Genomic DNA, 18,118 nt, shown 5'->3' on the forward strand with positions numbered 1-18,118 from the left:
ACTCATATACTGATACATGCATTCCTGTAGAGACGCACTCTAAAGCACATAACAGATAAGTGAGAGCCAAAACACCCCTATGTTGGGGTAGGGTTTCCCTGTCCTATTGTGTCAGGAGCTAGGGTTTCACTACGCACAGAGCGGTTTCAAACAACCTATAAACGGGTAAGCAACCTGTCCTAGTTTGGAATGGTCACTATGGATCCGAATATGCACTAGGTCGAATGGTCAAAGAGGGTGCCCCGGTAAAACCGGGGTTTGTGTTCCCGTACTGGCAGAGCCCACAACCGGTCAGCCTTATGGTCATGCCTTGACAAGACAAGCCTCCGGCAAACCGTTCAGGAATAGCAGATGGCAAACACGGTGTCCTAGGCGCACCAATGCAAATGCAATGCAAAGAATCACACAAGTGTAGTCAAAAACAGATATCATGAGTTCGAGTCAAGTTCTCTAAATCCCCAGCAGAGTCGCCAGAAACTGTAGCAAGCCCGCGGGGGACCTCGCCACAGCTCGAACTCGACTTTCGTAGTCACGGTTCTAAATCTGAACCAAAGAGTCCAAATCCGGCAAATCGTTTTTAGAAAAACAGATTTTTGAAAGAAGTGCCAAACATGGACTGCTTTGCCAGATACAGAGTCGCCACCTAAATATTTTATTTTGGGAAATTTAGGAAACCCTGACTCGGTGCCAAAAGGCCACGTGTCCGTCATCACCAAAGTTGCCTCGGCTCGGGAACTTGGGTACGATTGGGGAAGGTCACTTCGTGAGCACCCCCGCTCGCCCGGTCATAGACCGGCCTCTACTAACCATGATATCAATTTTTGAAAACTTTGTGTGTCCTTATTCCGGTTATTAGCCTAGGTTACTATGTGATGCGCACAGCATATAAGTATAGACTGGATCGTCTGAATTGGAACAAAACATTTCATGTTTACTTTTGAAAATGGTTTGCTACCCGCAGGTTGGCTTGAAACATTTGATGATTTATTCCAATTCAGATAGCCCAACCTTCACCCACAGGCATTCAGGCAGTTATATCAGATAAGCACATAGCCTCATGGTAAGCATGCTATTCATGGCAGCACTCACGCATGCAAGGATGCTAAAGCATAAAGCTTACCGAGTACTCTAAGCCAAAATAGAAACTCATTAGAAATCATGCATGAATCCTAAGTATACAGAAATACCTAATGCAACACATGCAAAATGCAACTATAGCAGGCTCGGCTATTCTAAACATGGCATATGGAATGTTACAACTATCGTGTATTCAACTTGGAATTGAAAATATGATGCAGTTAGTATGATGCGTCGAGCCCGGTGCATGCAATATAGATGAATGAAATGCAAACATGCTGTCATACTGTATGCTAATTGAAATATGCCCTAATCTAACCATCATAAGCGGGTAAATAAAAGGGAGAAAGACGTGGGGTTGGAAGACATACATCACACACACGCACACTTATTACAGTTGTGCCCTCACTCGGAGGGTCCGAATAAATATACAGTCCCAAATAAAAGAATATTACAGTCCAAATATTACAGTCCGAATAATATACAAATTCCTAATTAATTAACAAATTAACTAAGAAAGTAAATAAAACTGGCATGCAAGCCAGGGACTGCCTTGCTTCTGATGGATGATGCATGTCCGGCTGCTTTGCGCGGAAATCCACCGGGATGCCCCGATTAGCCTCTGTTTTACAATTATTCTTGAAAAGCGTGCCAAGTCCCGAAAAGTTGCTGATTCCTGATTTTGCTGCAACAGAGAGCAAGAAAGGGGCATAGCAATGTATTTTCACAAATATATGCATACCTCGATCCTCGTGCCACCAATCACGCATACCGAGGCATGATGGCCGAGGAATCGAAATGCACAATTTAATGTAGGATGACTGCACATGAAAACACAATAAAACCTAACTCCATCATGGGTAATCCGGAGTGTTGGTGACTGGGGAATTGAGACACATTCCGTCACTCGGAGTACGAAATGTACCTCCTTTTCCGTGCCCGGGCTAACTCCTATTCCGGACACGATGCAATATGCATGATATGCATGAAATGCAACTAAGATACAATCCTAGCATACACAATGCTATGGAATGACATGCCTCGAAATGCGTGCACACAGGCACGCAAACCGAGAAAATGGCAGAATGTGATCTAAGATACAACCTAGTATGCACTATGCTGTGAAAATGATATGCCTCGAAATGCGTGCACACGAGCGCGCAAACCGAGGCGACGGTATATGCAATGCAAGTGTCTAAAATGGCATGAAAAAGGTAACATGGACTTATACTAACATGAGGGAGCCTCAGCCACACTCACATAGGATGCCGACTGATGAAAATGAAGTGCCTCGAAATGCGTGCACACGGACACGCAAACCGAGGCAATGGCATACGCAATACAAATGACATGAAAACATGATATGGGCTTATACCAACATGAGTGAGCCTCAGCCACACTCACATAGGATGCCGACGGATAAAAAATGAAGTGCCTCGAAATGCGTGCACACGAGCACGCAAACCGAGGCATTGGCAGAATGTGATGAAATGACATGAAAACATGATATGGGCTTATACTAACACGAGTGAGCCTCAGCCACACTCACATAGGATGCCGACTGATAAAAAAATGAAGTGCCTCGAAATGCGTGCACACGGGCACGCAAACCGAGGCACTGGCAGAATGCGATGAAATGACATGAAAACATGATATGGGCTTATACTAACACGAGTGAGCCTCAGCCACACTCACATAGGATGCCGATGGATGAAAAATAAAGTGCCTCGAAATGCGTGCACATTGGCACGCAAACCGAGGCGATGGCAGAATGCGATGAAATGACATGAAAACATGATATGGGCTTATACTAACACGAGTGAACCTCAGCCACACTCACATAGGATGCCGATGGATAAAAAATGAAGTGCCTCGAAATGCGTGCACACGGGCACGCAAACCGAGGCGATGGCAGAATGCGATGAAATGACATGAAATGGATATGGGCTTATACTAACACGAGTGAGCCTCAGCCACACTCACATAGGATGCCGACGGATAAAAAATGAAGTGCCTCGAAATGCGTGCACACGGGCACGCAAACCGAGGCGATGGCAGAATGCGATGAAATGACATGAAAACATGATATGGGCTTATACCAACACGAGTGAGCCTCAGCCACACTCACATAGGATGCCGACGGATAAAAAAATGAAGTGCCTCAAAATGCGTGCACACGGGCACGCAAACCGAGGCGATGGCAGAATGCGATGAAATGACATGAAATGGATAGAAATCATTCTAATGGAATTTCAACACTAAAATATGGGGGAAAACAGTCCCGAAATGAGGCGAAATGACACGAAATGCATGGAATTGTCCCGAAATGCAAATTTAGGCACCCGAAATGGCCTATAGCTATGCCAAACATGCACAATATGGACATGCAATGCAAAGATAGAAGCTAGGCAGTCCCAAAAAAGGCATTTTCACAGTTATAAACATGGCCAAACAGCAAGCATAAGTAGGGCAAAAATGGCATGCAAGAATAGGGGCCAAGAGAGGGGTAATGAAGCAAGTGGTATAAGCAAAATCCAAACTGAAAAACTTCCTTCTACAACATTGAAGAGGGACCAAAAATATGAATGTTTACAGTATATGGCAAGCCTCGAATCAATATACAAACATGCTAAAAAAAGGCACAAGATTGAGGCTCAAAAGGTACTATAACATGAAGTATACAAAATAATCACCAAACAGAAAAAAAATGTTAATGAAACATGAAGTATAGGCCAAAATAAGACTATTTCCAGAACTGTAAAATGGCCAAAAACAAAAGCATGATAGGCTAACTAAACATGCAAGAATGGGGAATAAAAGAGAGATATAACATGAAGTGGCATATGGAGGTCCCAAACCATGAAAGGACCTAAATGAAACATCAAGAATGGACCAAAATAAGCACTTTTTCAGAACTGTAAAATGGCCAAAAACAAAAGCATGGTAGGCTACCATTGCATGCAAAAATGGGACCAAAAGGGGAGTATAAAGGTAAGTACAACATGGAAGTCCAAAATGGTGTTGAGCCCTTCTTCAATGTTGAAGAGGGGCTCAAAATAAGCCTAATATCAGTTTATAACATGCTCAAAAACAGATTACTCATGGGCCAAAAATAGCATGCAAGATTATGACATATAAAAGGATCAATGAAGCAAGTGCATCATGGAGGGCTCAAACAGGGTTGAGCCCTTAATGAAAAGTGAAGATAAGCTCAAAAGAGGGCCCCTTTCAGTTAGGGCCGGAGCTTGAAACAAAAAGCATATGGGGCTTACAAATGGATCAAAAAAAGGGTCAAAAGAGGAGAAGTGTTACTCACCCTTGAAGATCAAAGCTTTTGTTGCTTCTTGGATCAATTTACAGCTCCTTTAGCCTTTGAGAAGCCTTCCTTGTTGCTGGAAATGAAGTGGTGATGGTAGAGCTTGGTGGTGTAGAAGAAATGGTGATTAGGGACTTGGGAATTTTCAAGGAAATGAGAGGTATAGAAAGGGATTTGTGTATGGAAGCTTGAAGAACAATTTTCCTAACCTCTACAACTGAAGCCACCAGCTGGTTATAAGGGCCAAAAAAGGGGGTGTAAAGGTGGGGGAAAAGGAGAGCAACTTTCCCCCACAAAATATCCCCCGGATAAAGATATTTTCTGGGGGATAAAGCTCTACAGCTGTAAAGTGCACAGTGCAAGGAACTCGGCCGGCCAGTTACTTTTGCTCCAGGTGGCCGGCCGGCCACACCCCCTAGCCGGCCGGCTAGGGGTCAAAAGGGTCAAGCAGATTTAGTGGCCGGCCACCAACTGATGGTGTCCTCCTATCTGTGTACAACACAACCCTGTGGTTAAAAGTCCAAGAAAGTGGGTCCAAGGGGTTCAACATTAGCTCGGAAAGAGGGGTTCAAAAGGATCAGGTGGAATTACTGGCCGGCCACCAACTTTTAGGGTCCTCCCATGTGTGTACATCACAAATATGTGGTTCAAAGTTCAAGAATGTGGGCCCAATGTGTTCAACATTAGCCCGGAAGGAGGGGGTCAAAAGGGTCAAGTAACATTAATGGCCGGCCACCAACTTTTAGGGTCCTCCCATGTGTGTACATCACAAATATGTGGTTCAAAGTTCAAGAATGTGGGCCCAAGGTGTTCAACATTAGCCCGGAAGTGTGAAAAACAGGCGTCGGAGGGCGTCGGAGGATGTATAACTGGTTGCTACAACAATTACTGGCCTCTCCCCCTTCAGTGACCTCCCCGGTGATAAAACAGAGGTACCTACCAAAAATGAACGAAAACCGTTGCAAAACGAATGCTCGGGGACCAAAACGCGCAGTTCGAGGTCCCGAAAATGGGCTGTCAAGCACCGAAAGTGGCGTTCGGCCACGAAGTGGGTTTCTCAGCCCCCAGTGTCCTTCAAAAGGGAGTATAACGGAAGTATGCCAAAAAAACAGAACAAACGGAGATGGTTAGGCGGTCTCGAACCGAGGCACACGGCCTGACGGCTCCGAAAACCGGAAACCGGACTCCGAAATGGAAAAAAAAATGGCCTACGGCCACCAAATGTAGCCTACGGACATTGAGAGATGGTCTACGGGACCTCTCCCTTCCCTCAGGAAAAGAAACAGAGAAAATCAAGTCTGGTTCGCAAACCGAGACAAGGCACATGAGAGGGTTCGGAAGTCCGGAGGCAGGGCTCATGGCCGTGACTCTGAGACTTCTGAACGAGCGCGATATGCAATATCACCAAGCGCTCAACTGGTGACGTTTAAGTCTTAAGGTAAGTCAAAAATGGGGTGTCTACAATAAGACACTTCAAATATAAGTGAAAATTTTAGCTGAAAGCAACCCTCTATTTCTTTGATTGTATCTGAACATACTGGAGTGTCAATTTTTTTTTTCTTTTTTCTTTTTTTCTCATTAGCCTTTTGAAGAGGTAAAGATAGGGGCAGATCACAAAACATGATGACTTGAACTTTGTGTTCGACTAACACAAACCCAAAGCCAACCGCCTTAAGGGCCAGGTGAACAACATCATCGCATGTTGAGTGAATAACATACCCTTTCCATTTTTTGGAGGCACCAACATTGGCACATAAGGAATGATCATATGCTTAACCTGCATAAAGAGAAATGTTCGAAGGATTAGACATGAAGGAAAATCAAAACAAAAACAAGTACTCAATTTTTTTTTTATTGCATATTTGGAATTTATAAACAGGAAAAAAATTCGTATTACTTTCACAAATAACATAATTAGTGGGTTCCTAACAGTCGTCTAAGAAGCACGGACACGGATACAGGACACAATGGTTTCAAACAAATGGGGACATAGTCATGGCGAGGACACAACAATAAAATCTTTTTCATATTTGCTATGTAGATTATCATTACATCCACAAAGTATCCAAAAAAAAATCACTTTTGAATTAACACTTGTCGTTGTATCCATTTTATGGATGATTGTTAAATATTTAAATCTAAGCAAAAGAGTAATAAACATTCAACATCCAACATCCATCAAAAGCACTAAAGAAAAGGGGGAAAAAACCTAGTTGGCATGTCGCCAGAGTGTCCTTGTCATTTCTCCTGAAAACATATTAATTAAATAAAAGTGTCCCCACCGTGTCCCTGTGTCTCAGTCGTTTCTGACACCCCTACGGTACTTGTTTTGAAGTGCCGGCAATTCATAGGCAGTTGTAAACGCAAGTTCAAAATATTCCATTGCTTAAAATGTACTTTAAATGTGAAAGATTAAATATCCAATAAAGAACAAATGGAAGGAAGTATACTTCAGTCCACAAGACAATATATCTTATTCTGACACATCATTTATAAAAAGCACGAAAGTATTGGGATTGAATTAGTATTTATGCATACATTCTCATCCAATTAAATAAGATTTATATTTCCTAGGTGGGATAAACCGCAAATAAATATTATGCAAACCAAATGAGCAAAAACGAAGAGATGTTAACTCACAGTTCTATCAAGTCCTGCAAGGACTAGGGGATCACATTCTATAACTCCATACCTCTTAACAACTTTCTGCCTACAAGGAGCAAACAACAAATCAGACTTACAACTAAGTTAGAAAGACAGAAATAAAGCATTGTGCTATGTATGCATATAGCCATAATAACTTAACACAAACAATTCAATTTGTTGGCCACATTTTTTTTAATAAGAATTTTCTGACCACATTTTAAATACAGCATTGGCACAAACAAATGAAATGTCGAACTTAAGCATCAATCATCAAACAAAATTCATCTGCTTAGGCAATATCCCCACCAAGAATTGGCCTAATGATCTGTCTAAATATTAGCATATCACGGACCATGAATTAGTCAGATAAGGTCCAGTGCTTTGAAGATGAATTACTGATGCAAAGAATTACAAGCTCACCCAGGATCGTTTGAAATTCTAAATAAGTGCCTAAATGCAGGTCGAATATCAGGTGGACTATCTGCTAACTGGTTGACTGGAGGCTGTACATAAGCTGTTTCAGTTAATAATTCTATCAGACGACATCCTAGCTGTATTACATTAGAAAAAGAAAATAATTAGTAACTATAGAACATAAAGATATATATATATATATATATACCCATCACTTATTCATTTCAGAAGGAATAAATATTGATGGCCACAAACCTTAGCCTATGTGTCACGACCCCAAGGCTTAATTTCTTCATCTTTCACCAGCTTTTGCACCTCAAGTATCTTTCTTCTTCTGATCAAACTTTTTACACGTTTCCTTCGTATCTCAACATCCTTACGAAAGCTTTCTTCAGTTGGAGCTACAATCTTCTTTCTCTGGTACATCTTAGTTTTCTCCAAGAAACTATGAATTCTAACCTGTGCTAATTGCAAAAATAATAACAAGATTATCAATAATTTTATATTTATCCCAAATAAGAGATAATGGATAAAAGAAAAGTTAATTAGACAAAATCTTTTTCCTGATGGCTGATATCGACATTTCAAATAATAATCGAAGTGAGATTAAAGGCTCTATTCATTTCTCGAATTAGATGATGCATACATATCATTATGCCCAACTTAATCAATTCACTTAGTCTCATTATTTGCCAATCCTCTAATAAGCTGATTGGCTTATTCAAAACGGCTTGCATTAGTTACAAGTTACAACTTATACGTAAGCTCACTATGAATGTCAATTAAAATGGAGATCAATGGTTAATGCAATACCTTCCAATGCAATTCAAATTTGATTCGAAATTTGATGAAACCTTTAACCAAATCTCTCCAAACTAAAAGTATGAAGTAAGAAATACATATTTTTCTATTGCTTGAATACAAAAATAGACTTAATGAACAATGAAGTCACTTGTGTTCCTAATGAGATTAATCAAAATACATAACACTGACTGGACATAAATTCATTAAAAATGATTGAGATTACTTATCGACACTACAGATGAGGAAAGGCAAAAAGGATTTTATTTGGGGTACGCCAATAGATCTGATTGTGACAAATGACAGAGCCAGATATAGTAAGAAAAAAAACTTATGAAATCAAAATTAATCTTAGATGTGTCAACTGTAGCAGTATAATTGGAAATATCTCAATTTGCTAGTGGACCCACAGTCACTTCCCATTGCTTCTTATCTTCTTTAAGGCTTCAGTCCTTATAGAAGCAGGACATAATCTGTAAAAACCCAATCCCAAATATGATTGTAACTGACTTATTACTAGATATATCGTATACAGAAACACACATGTAGGTCTACAGGCTCGAGATTCTAATTCCTTATTCTCTTTCCCTAGAAAACCTTAACAAATTAAGAAAATCCTTTCACAATGTACACTACATGCTAATGCGGTGTAGTGGGAGTAGCCTTATACAATGGTATAACTGAAGTGAATATCAAGCTACTTATAGATAAGAGTGTGATTTTCTATCAATAATTAGAAATCAATTACACAAATCTACTAAAATGCATTTATATTTTTCAATTTTTCTTATGGTCAAATTAATCATGTAAAACATTTCTAAGTGCATCCTATAATAGTTGAACTATTGATGCATTATGTCCCTAGTTTCTTCGATCTTCTCCTGTAAAAATTCCATTGTTTTTAGCATTAATATATTTTAATCAATGCTTTTCTTCATTAGGAAAATTAGAAAAACTGTTTGGATCACTCTGGATAGCTTTAATTTAGTATTTTGGTCCAAAAATATAATATATTTATGTGTATTTGGTATTTCTGGCTTCATGTACCTAAACACTCATTGTTGACTATAAAGGTTTTGGTTCAACTAAGAAGACCCTAGTCCTATGGAATAGTGTGATTTGTGTTGTGCTTTCAGTTATTTGAACGAAAAGAAATACAAGATTTTTAATGATAAGTTTGAATAAGTTGCAGACCTATGGGGGACGATTTTTTACTTGTCTCCTTTTTGGGTTTCAATATCAATATCTTTAAAAGAATGCCTTTATTTTTTTATTTCTAGAGATTGGACATTGTCTGTTATTTGTAGTTGTGATTAATTTTTCTCTTCCTTTTCTTATGTTTTGATGCCTTAGTGTACTTTGTACTTTCTTTATTCTCTGATTTTAATAATAAGTCAGCCACATGTGGCCCGAGCCAAGCGAATAAGGACCAAATATCGAAGTCTGTGATAATCACAATAGATCACTCAAAAAATATAATGCAAAAATGAATTGCTACAAATGCAATTTCAAATAATTAAATAATATATTTCCCTATAGTTCTCTATTACTGGCCATATCCAGTAGAACATCCAAATAGTTTACCATTTGACCAAGGAAGAATTCAAATGTAGCACCATATAAAAAAGATACAGTAGGCCTAGTTGTCACACCCCAAATCGGGGCATAACCGACCGTGGCCCACAGGGACTTAGCCCAAGGCACACGTAAGCCTAAACATGAACCCAAAACCATAAAGAATAAATGTGATGATAGCCCATAAATAAATAAATCAACACTCAATCCAATGACATACCACAAGTGAAAAACAAGTCATAACCAACTTCCTAAAAATATATATACTAAATGGGACACAAATCGCCCACAAAATAAAATAATTCTAAATAAAACCCAACCACAATGTATACACAAAACTCGACAAAGCAACCTAAAACAAATTAAATAAATGCCCTAGAGGTCCATGCAATTGAGTCCCCGCTACGCCCTAAGTCCATCCTAAGTCCTTCTAACACCTGGAAATGGTAAACAACTAAGTCAGCTGATAGCTCAGCGAGTAGCAACATGGATAGTAAATACAGTTTTGAAAACAGGGTTCAATTCCAAAATAAGATATATATATCACAGAAACTAGATTGGCATACAGTTTGGTAAATACAATCTGTTTCAAAAGGAAGGTTCCACAGTTCAACACTTAAAATACTCATGTCTCGCAAGAACATAATAAATGACATTTTCCACTTAAAATAGATTATAACATGAGCACCAATAATTTTCTGGGTACCAAGAAAAACAAATAATATGCCACACAGTTCTCAAGGCTATAAGCCCCGTTGGATCTAATACCGAACTAAGAGCCATCCTTAGGGTGGCACCTGGGCCTTTTCTCAAAGACGATCAGATTGAAGGTCACCTAGCTTTTTTAAAGGTCTTTTCCTTACAATCGTTGAGCACTAGAGTCATCACGGCCCAACCCGGATCTGTTCCCTAGTGGCCAGAGTCACCACACACATTAGAATAATTTCCCTGGACTAAATACACACATGGTCCCAATAATCAATACACATCAGTTTCGCAAAACATGGTAGTTCATCATTATAAACATGAGACCAAAACAAATACTTTACAGTATGTCAAGTTCACACATGTTTCAAAAATAATTTGATTCCATTGATAATATAATAATTTATCAAAACAGTTTAGTCTTGAAACAACAATTTAATTTTCTAACAGTTCAGGGTAGGGGAACATTTATAAAAATATGTAGCATGAAACTACTCACCTGGAAACGAAATAATATAATCCTCGAATAGAGTATAAAAGTCCAACTAGTGCCCTGAACCAAGTATGAAAACTACACGTCACTACTAATTTCAAAATACTAAAGAATACGAACTAAGTAACCCCAAACTAAAGCGCACTAACACGGCTCAACCCAACTCACTGTTACTCTTAAATATTACCTAAGTTCATGTTCTTCAAGGTCTAAAATCACCCAAGACATAGGTTCCGATCGAAACTTAACTAAAAATAACTTTAAGATAAAACAGCGCCTTAAACAAGTTTTCCCAATCTATTCGCTAACTTTGAAAATTAAAAACCCACTCCACGTTGTTCGAAAAATTCTAAAACCCTCCAGATATCAACTAATATATCCTAAGTCTCAAACTCAAATGGTTTCACTTGATTTGCTTATCAAAATAATTATTTACAATTAATTATATCTAAACAGGTTATTTTCTGCAGCACTTTAAAGAAATTGACGGTTATCTTAATATACACGAGAAATCAATGCAAGATCAAAAATGCAAGAAACTAGACTCGTAACTGGTTCTAATGACGCTGATTTGATAATTTTTGGATTTATACCCAAAGAGAACAACACTCCCGAATTTACTGTTAAAAACCAGTTTTCTGGACAGATTTTAACACATCAGTTTATATGGATTTTGGCTCCCAAAAATTATGAAAAAATTTAGATATGCAATTCAATATGTAATTAATCTACTGTAAAAATTTCAGATTAAAATTCATCCGTTTGATATGGTTTCTTGATTTTTAAAATTTGTGATTCTGTGCAGAATTTTTGGACTAAGAATTACACCATTCTTTATACATAAAACACTATCCCAATCAGCCAAATATTTCATAGCCATGCCCAACACATGTACCTACTTCACTGATTTGATCCATCAACTACACAACAACTCACAAGAAGAAGAAAAAGATAGTGAAGGAATAAAAATAATAAGGGATTTACCTTGCCAATGGCCACCACAAAACTCAACAATTTTCACCCAATGACCTAGACATCTCTCTCCCTCCCTTTACCTCTCACGGCTGCTCAGAAAAGTTGTGGGAAAACAATATCATAAGAATTAGGATTTGTGTTTATTTTATTTATGCTAGTGGTGGGCACACATAGGTCAAATAAATAAATAAATATACAAAATACATATATAACTTATATGCAACTCAAATGGTAAAGCCTTATTTATTAAGTTTGTGGTCTAGAGTTCAAGTCACACCCTCTTCTCTATTTATTTTATTTGTGTTTTTTTTTTTTAGATAATAAATCTTGCCTTTAAATTAAAAGATCCTCCAATAATATTTAATTTGCACCTTAGAATTTACCGCCAAAATATTTGAGATTGTAATATTATTATTTAATTATTTACTTAATTTTTATATTCGGATTCTCACACTAATAATTCATATTTCTGCATCAACTAGTTGTCTCCTATTCATTTTTGCACGCTTCAAGTTAACCAACCAATCACTTTAACCCAACAAGTCACAACAAGATAGCCACAATTGACGACGCTATTCTACACAACTGAATCCAATAACTTTCTACATAATTATTGCACATTGTCTCTATAGATTCAAGTTTCAATTCAATGACTACTCATATAGGGATTCCAGTACCACATACCAATACAGAAATTGCAAATTTGCATATGCTTAGCATATATTCATATACAGAACAATTCAAGACTCACCTCCTGCTCAATTGCCACACCAATCCAAACCGCAGCTTGAACAACCCGAACAGACATGTCCTCTTGCACAGTCATCAACAAAGCCATCATCTTATGCATCACAATAATTGCCATCTTATCAGCCGGCAAAGAATCGATATACGGTGCAAATGCTGCCTTTTGCTTCTTCGTTCGCTGCGTACTCTGTTCCTTAGCAATTGCCTCCTCAAAGGCTCAAACCAACCAAAAAACAACTTCTTCACATAAGGCAAATTGGGGGCCAATTTTTTCTCACACATCTCTCTCTCCAACTCCCTATACTCCTCCATCATCTTCTCCCAAGCGTCAGCCTCTGCCCTAATCTGTCTCCTCCTCAACAAATAATATCTCTTCCTATCAACTTCTTGGAATTCTGATTTCACCTCTGGTTTAGTCCTATTGTACAAATTCTTCACCTAGGACCTGAGTGGACTGTTTTATCAAGCAATTCTGGTTTTATTTTGCTTGATTAGATGTTGTTTATGCCTCCTAATGGGCTGCTCCTCGTTGCTACTAATTTTGTTGTGCTTCGTTCTGTTTTTTCCACCATGTGTTCTGTTATATCTTTGTTGTGTAATGATGCATTTTTTTTTCACCTTGGCCTTTGATCTATTATTGCTTCATTGTGATTTCTCCCCATCAATAAAATCTCTCTTTTTCTCTGATGAAAACAAAAAAAAATAAATAAATAAAATTAAGCATTTATGGCAAGACCACATTAGCATCATATCTCTTGACCTGGTACATTTGTCTTGATTTCTATATGCATCTATGGCAACACTGGCAAGACTATGATTGCATCGGCACTACCATTAATGTATTTCTATTTATCAACTATACTATTTTGTGCTTCTTAGATAGGCGATAGGTGAGTGTGATTACCAATTCTTCAGTGTAACAACATTAGTGGCAAATTTTCTGAGGCAGAACATTGAAAGTCGAATTTACTTTTGATTGGCTTTATTCACAGATTTCTGTAACATGCTTGTAGTCCTTCTGCAGTTTTATTTTTTTTAATTAGCTTTCTTTGTTTTGATACTTCATAAGGTTTGATTCATTGCTTGTTACTTGCATTTTTTTTTTCTGGTTTCCAAAGTTGTAATTATGTTGAAAAAATAAGTGAAAAACCAGTTTGTGGCTTCTAAGGAGATGTTGTAGCAACAAATATACCGACATTGAGACTATTGGATCCATAAGATATAATCCACGAAAAATCTGGAAAGGCTTGCTTGGATCAAGAAGATAATCTACCTAAAATCTGGTAATTCGGTGCCGGCATAGTTGGGATGGTCTTGCTTGCTTTGATACTTTTTGCACTCGCCCTTGATTTTCATCACTAAAATTTTTTGTTCTTTTGTTTATCAAAAATGAAAGATCTGGAAAGGCTATGACGTTAGTTAATCTGAGATATTGAATGGAAAGCAAGAAAAACATCTGTTCGTGTACCAAATCAAAACAGAATAACAAAAGTACAAATAAATGAAGAAGACCAGACAGAAATCTTCTCCTATTTTCTGCTTTCTTCTCTTCTATTTCCTTGGACTACTCTATAATGAGTTAAAAGCTCGCTGTTGTATCCTGGAGAATGATCACCAAGAGCCATATGCATTCTGCACCGAATGGAGGCTTAATCAATCTTAAGGACAATGAGTTTAATTTTGGCGTTGCAATTTTTTCATCCTCTTTAATAAGTTTCTTTCCTTCATTTTTATCTTACTAGGTTCTGTTTTTTTTTTTTTTTTTTTTTTTTTAAATCGATCTTAATCAATCACTGTTTTTATAATTTTTTCATAACGAGGACCAAATACTTTGAACCACCTAGAAAACTTGCATAACACTGCTTGAAATTAAAGAAATTTATTCTAAAACGAAGCCTTTATTAAATATATATAATAATAAAAAAATTGTTTCTTTATAGATGAAAGTTCACTTTAAAGGACTACTAGACATAAAAAGATCAAAGAATCATAATACAAACAAAACATAAAGAGGTGAAAGAATGATTATAGATGAATTATATTATATTAGTGTAGACACCCCATTTTTGACCGACCTTAAGACTCTGACGTCACTGATGGAGCGCTCGGTGATGTTGCATAATGTGCTTGTTCAGAAGTTTCAGAGTCGCGGCCGTGAGCCCTGCCTCCGGACTTCCGAACCCTCTTCTGTGCCTTGTCTCGGTTTGCGAACCAGACTCGGTTTTCTCTGTTTCTTTTCCTAAGGGAAGGGAGAGGTCCCGTAGACCGTCTCTCAATGTCCGTAGGCTACATTTGGTGGCCGTAGGCCATTTTGCCCATTTCGGAGTCCGGTTCCCGGTTTTCGGGACCGTCAGGCCGTGTGCCTCGGTTCGGGACCGCTTAACCATCTCTGTTTGCTCTGATTTTTGGCATACTTCCTATTTCATCCCTTTTGAGGGACACTGGGGGCTAAGAAACCCACTTCGAGGTCGAATACCATTTTCGGTGCTTAACAGCCCATTTTCGGGACCCCGAACTGCGTGTTTTGCCCCCCAGAACATTCGTTTTGCAACGGTTTTCGTTCATTTTTGGCAGGTACCTCTGTTTTATCACTAGGAAGGTCACTAAAGGGTGGGAGGCCAGCAATTGTTGCAGCAACCAGTTATCTCTCTTCCGGAGCCTCCCGGCGCCCGTTTTTCGCACTTCCGGGCTAATGTTGAGTACCTTGGAGCTAGTGTTGCCAACTTTCAACCACATATCTGTGATCTACACACTTGGGAGGCCACTAAAAGTTGGTGGCCGGCCATTAAGGTTACTTGACCCTTTTGACCCCTTTCTTCCGGGCTAATGTTGAACCCCTTGGACCCCTTTTCTTGAACTTTGAACCACATATCTGTGATGTACACACCTGGGAGGCCCCTAAAAGTTCATGGCCGGCCAGTAATTCAACTTGACCCTTTTGACCCCCTCTTTCCGAGCCAATGTTGAACCCCTTGGACCCACTTTCTTGGAATTTCAACCACATGGTTGTGTTGTACACACATAGGGGTACCTCTCCAGTAGCTGGCCGGCCAGAAAATCACATTGACCCTTTTGACCCCTAGCCGGCCGGCTAGGGGGTGTGGCCGGCCGGCCACCTCCAACAAAAGTGAGAGGCCGGCCGTGTTCCTCCCACTGTGCACTTTACAGCTGTGGGGCAATATCCCCCAGATATTTTCTGTATCCGGGGGATATTTTGTGGGGGAGTTTTACCCTCCTTTTCCCCCACCTTTACACCCCTTCTTTGGCCTATATAGCAAGCAAACCTTGTTCTTTGTTGGGGTTAGAAAAACTCTCCTTCAAGCTTCCATAGCCAACTCCATCTTCTTCCTTCTCAATTCTTGAAAAAACCCTAAGCCCCTAACCATCATTCCTTCTACACCACCAAGCTCTACCACCACCATCTCATTTTCAGCAACAAGGAAGGACTCTTGAAGGCTAAAGAAGCTGCAAATCCATCTAAGAAGCAACAAAAGTTCGATTCTTCAAGGGTAAGTAATACTTTTACCCTTTTGAACCTTTCTCTTGATCTATTTCTAAGCCCCACTTCTTTTTGGTTTCAAGCTCCGGCCCTAACTGAAAAGGGCCATCTTTTGAGCTCATCTTCACTTCTCATTAAGGGCTCAATCCTGTTTGAGCCCTCCATGATACACTTGCTTCATTGATCCTCTTATGTGTCATGATTTTGCATGCTATTTTTGGCCCATGACCAATCTGTTTTTGAGCATGTTATAAACTGGTATGAGGCTTATTTTGAGCCCCTCTTCAACATTGGAGAAGGGCTCAACATTGTTTGGTGTCTCCATGTGTCACTTGTAATTATATCCCTTATTTGGCCCCATTTTTGCATAAATTGGCAACCCTCTTTGCTTCTGTTTTTGGACCTTGGTCCGAACTGAAAGTGGTCTTATTTTGTCTTATACTTCATGTTTCATTCACACTTTTTTTCTGTTTGGTGATTATTTTATATACTTCATGTTATAGCACCTTTTGAGCCTTGTCTTGAATCACATTTTTGGCATATTTGTATACTGATTTGAGGTCTACCATATACTGTAAATATTCATATTTTTGGTCCCTCTTCAGTGTTGTAGAAGGAAATTTTTCAGTTTGGGTTTTTCTTATACCACTTGCTTCATTACCCCTCTTTTGGCCCCTTTTCTTGCATGCTATTTTTCCCTTACCTATGCTTGCTGTTTGGCCATGTTTATAACTGTGAAAGTGCATATTTTGGGACTGTCTAGCTTCTGTATTTGCATTGCATGTCCATATTATGTATGTTTGGCATAGCTATAGGCCATTTCGGGCACCTAATGTTGCATTTCGGGACATTTCCTTGCATTTCATGTCATTTCGCTTCATTTCGGGGCTGTTTTCCCCTTGTTTTGTTGCTGAAATTCCATTAGCATGCTTGCATATCATTTTTGCCATGTTGCATTACATTTTGTCATCGCCTCGGTTTGCGTGCCCGTGTGCACACATTTCGAGGCACTTCATTTTTATCCGCCGGCAGCCTACGTGAGTGTGGCTGAGGCTCACTCATGTTGGTATAAGCCCATATCATGTTTCCATGTCATTTCATAGCATTCTGGCATCGCCTCGGTTTGCGTGCCCGTGGGCACGCATTTCGAGGCACTTCATTTTTATCCGACGGCATCCTATGTGAGTGTGGCTGAGGCTCACTCATGTTGGTATAAGCCCATATCATGTTTCCATGTCATTTCATAGCATTCTGTCATCGCCTCGGTTTGCGTGCCCGTGGGCACGCATTTCAAGGCACTTCATTTTTATCCGATGGCATCCTATGTGAGTGTGGCTGAGGCTCACTCATGTTGGTATAAGCCCATATCATGTTTTCATGTCATTTCATCACATTCCGTCATCGCCTCGATTTGCGTGCCCGCGTGCACGTATTTCGAGACACATACCATTGCCTCGGTTTACGTGCCCGTGCGCACGCATTTCGAGGCATCTCATTTTCATTGCACATATCATCGCCTCGGTTTGCGTGCCCGCGTGCACGCATTTTGAGACACATACCATTGCCTCGGTTTGCGTGCCTGCGTGCACGCATTTCGAGACACATACCATCGCCTCGGTTTGCGTGCCCGCGTGTACGCATTTTGAGACACATACCATTGCCTCGGTTTGCGTGCCCGCGTGCACGCATTTCGAGACACATATCATCGCCTCGGTTTGCGTGCCCGTGTGCACGCATTTTGAGACACATATCACCGCCTCGGTTTGCGTGCCTGTGCGCACGCATTTCGAGGCACCTCATTTTCATCGCGTTCCATCATTGCCTCGGTTTGCGTGCCTGTGTACACGCATTTCGAGACACCGCATTTTCA

At 39.6% G+C, this 18,118-nt stretch overlaps 1 pseudogene across 1 annotated transcript in view; it reads right to left on the reverse strand.

Annotated features, from left to right (window-relative positions):
• LOC114319380 (DNA-directed RNA polymerase 3, chloroplastic-like) overlaps positions 1 to 13,947 on the reverse strand; it is a 267,942-nt pseudogene extending 253,995 nt beyond the window's left edge. Inside the window, exons 1-6 of the transcript XR_014357690.1 lie at positions 13,942 to 13,947; positions 12,754 to 13,187; positions 7,709 to 7,912; positions 7,460 to 7,590; positions 7,034 to 7,103; positions 6,109 to 6,170 (exon numbers count right to left, since the gene is read on the reverse strand). The product of XR_014357690.1 is annotated as a DNA-directed RNA polymerase 3, chloroplastic-like (transcript). The remainder of the gene's footprint in view (positions 1 to 6,108; positions 6,171 to 7,033; positions 7,104 to 7,459; positions 7,591 to 7,708; positions 7,913 to 12,753; positions 13,188 to 13,941) is intronic.
• Positions 13,948 to 18,118: the final 4,171 nt, after the last annotated feature.

Source organism: Camellia sinensis, unplaced genomic scaffold (genome assembly GCF_055761805.1).
Source record: "Camellia sinensis isolate YWXY unplaced genomic scaffold, ASM5576180v1 Unanchor10, whole genome shotgun sequence".
Lineage (NCBI taxonomy): Eukaryota > Viridiplantae > Streptophyta > Magnoliopsida > Ericales > Theaceae > Camellia > Camellia sinensis.